Source organism: Lathyrus oleraceus, chromosome 4, assembly GCF_024323335.1.
Source record: "Lathyrus oleraceus cultivar Zhongwan6 chromosome 4, CAAS_Psat_ZW6_1.0, whole genome shotgun sequence".
Lineage (NCBI taxonomy): Eukaryota > Viridiplantae > Streptophyta > Magnoliopsida > Fabales > Fabaceae > Lathyrus > Lathyrus oleraceus.
The window spans coordinates 331,422,587-331,425,844 of NC_066582.1; the positions used below are offsets into that span (position 1 = coordinate 331,422,587).

At 32.0% G+C, this 3,258-nt stretch overlaps 1 long non-coding RNA gene across 1 annotated transcript; it reads right to left on the bottom strand.

Annotated features, from left to right (window-relative positions):
• Positions 1-374: 374 nt before the first annotated feature.
• Positions 375-2,047, bottom strand: LOC127075344 (uncharacterized). The gene is made up of 2 exons (XR_007786393.1): positions 1,867-2,047; positions 375-1,249 (listed from the first exon to the last, which is right to left on the bottom strand). It is a non-coding gene; the product is annotated as an uncharacterized LOC127075344 (long non-coding RNA).
• Between the last annotated feature and the right edge of the window lie 1,211 nt (positions 2,048-3,258).

Sequence of the window (3,258 nt, forward strand, 5' to 3'; positions counted from 1 at the left end):
TCAATGAAATCATGACAATGAAATAATTAAAGCATGCATGTGCAGTAGGGCCATGGATCAGATGAAAGTTGTATCGGGGTAGGGTGAATTTTGGGGTATGACAATTACCATGTACAATGTTGCAAAGAAAATAATAAAAACAAGTTAGAAATTACATTCACTTCACAAAATTCAGCACTTACATGACAAAATTCAGCACTTACATGACAAAATTCAGCATCACCGGCATTTGCAAATACACATGAAAAGTCATCTTAAATTCATACAATTTACTTCTAAAATTCAACACATGCACATACATTCACATCATATACAAAACCATTAAAAAACAAGTCAAATTCAATAAAAACTCAGCATGTTATGCACATACCATGAATATAAATTCCACACTATGTATCACTTCCATTTCACTTCTATACAACAAGTAAAACCTCATAAATCATGTGCATTAATTTTTTTTCCAGCATTCATGTAATACATGATTTCATCGATGAACATCAATCCAAATGCATCTATAAGTCATTCATTTATACACTATAAATACCCAAACATGTGTTCAAGTGATTTCATGTAAGTTCATTCAATTTCCCACATATTCACTAAAAATTCAACATATGCACATGCATGCAAATTCACATACATCCATGCTTTAACTATCCTAACTACCTTAAACTCCCATTAACTAACTTCTAACCACTTTGAGCAATTGCCCAAAGTGCCCAAAACAACCCCAACTAATTTCTAATCAATTTTAAACCTCTAATCATCCCTCACCTAATTCTATATAAGCATTAATCATTCACTCATTAAGGAGCTTCTTCTTCACTTTTTGATTTCACTCATGCTTCACTTTCTCTCAAGTTTTTACTCTTCATTTCTTCATTATTCAATCTGTCACTATAACTCAAATCCATGGTTGTTAAAGCTTCACATTGAAACTTCACTCAACTTGAGCATAAACCCTCATCATACTTCACTTCATAGTTTTTCATGATTCAAGCACCAAAAGATCAACAACAACAACAAGAAAATAAATGGAAGAAAAAAAGGGATGAAGAAGAAATGAAAGACAAATTAAAGAATTACTTACTATATTGAATTGGCGCCACCATTGAAGAACCATCGGAGGGTCTCCGATCGGTAATCCTCAAACTTTATTTATCACTCCATGAATGCTTGCTTGCTTGTGCCTTCTATGCTTGCTTACTTGTTTGAATCATCTTTGTATGTTTACCGTGAGAATCCAAACCTTGACATGAACACAAACCATATAAAATTCAACATCTTGTCAATACCAAAACTTGACCTCCTTCATCACCAATTTCAACCTTCATTAAATTCATCATATAGGCAAGAAATATCACCAAGAATCACTATCACAACCCTTACCAATACCAAATCAAAACCTAGTTAAAAAATCAAAACCATTCAAGAATCCATTACCAAACTTTACAATAAATTCATAATCCAAAGTTTGAATGTGAAAAGAATCCGTAACGAAACCGGAAAAAGACAAAAGGAAAGCAAAACTTGGTTGAAGCAATTCACCGAACACTTGATGTGCGAGAGACAGAACACTCAAACTCGATAATACAAACAAGAATTGAAACCCAATGAAACTGAGACGGAAGATTCTTGATTTTTCATGGAAAAACACGTGATGGTGAAATTATGACATCTCTGTTTGCTGTGATCCTAAGTGGTTTGGGATAAAACCAAGCGACGCCAAATTTCTAGTCATTTGATCAAGGGCGAAGAGCTGCCTATAGACTATACGAAATGATAAGCCAGTCATCCTCATCTTTTGATCATGATTGAAGTACCCATGTGGCAGTGTAAGGAAATGTAGAGTTTTAGAATGTTTACCTCGGTTATATTTCACGCCCTTAAATCCCTATCTTAAGCGGGTTTTATCTCACCGTTCCTGCTAAGAAAACTGTAGCATTTGTTCGCAGAAATGGATTTGATAAAAATAGTATTATTCCACTCATGAAACATTTTATGAACATATATTAAGAGAAGTTCTTTTAGAAGTGAAAACATTTACGTTTTTCATCCTTGTTCAATTGTTTTTTTTCATACATGTTTTCATACTATTATTATACTACTCTTATTTAACTTAATATTTAAATTACCCACTTATTAATTATTATATGACCATTAATTTTAACAAGAAAATATAGCTATTAGGCACTTAGTTAGAAAATACATTCAGTAGCTTTTTTTAATATATTAGTCAGTTTAATTAATTAGAATATTAATACATTAGTTTAGTAGAAATATAATACATTACTTTAGTAGAATATTGATATATTAGTTTAATAGAAAATTAACACTTTAGTCTTGGTTAGAAATAATAAACAATACATAATTAGATTAGATATTAATTAGACTCTAATTAGAATTAGTTCTCTAATTTTCAATTAAATTCTTTAGAATTAGGATATTCATGATTTTTCTTTAAATGTTTCTAGTCCTCAAATAAATAAAATTCATGTGCTTGTAATCCATATCTTTAGCATCTCCTTGAGTGACTGATTAATCAAAGTCAATTTTGATCAATTAATCACTCCATATTTGTCTACTTTCCCTGTCGAGTCAGATGATCATGAGCTTCCTAATCACTTGATAGAATTAGTCCTTTACATAGGCAATACATTGTAACACCCAAGTCAAAGACAAGATTAAGTGTCACTTCAACTCATGACCTCATGAAGACTTTGGACATCAAACACAACAAAAAGATTCATCTTCAACACTTGTCAGTTACAATTCAAATTATGCGCCACGAGCCTTAAGTAATAGAGAAGGAGTGAGAATGGAGAATTCCATTAACTCTTTCTGAATATCTTTGGATACGGGATGATGAACCAGTTGCACATCGTATTCACCTTTATTCATAGACTTCAGCACAATTCGAATCAAACGATTATTAAGTCTGCCTTCACAAAGTAACAATGCAACAATCAGAAGTCTCCATTAGTAAATTATCAATCATGATTTAAGTTGGATGCCATGAGCCTTAAGTAACAAAGAATGATGAGAGTGGAGAATTCCTATCCTTATCTAGGGTATCCTTGTGTATGGTCCGAATGACCTAATTGCTCAAGGTATTCACCTTTGTTCATATACTTTAGTGCAATTCAAATCGAATATTGATAAGATATTCATCCTCATAAGAAGCAGCAAAGATTCTTCTTTAGCAAATTGAAAGTTATGATGAGAATCACATGCCACGAGACTTAAGCAATAAAGAAT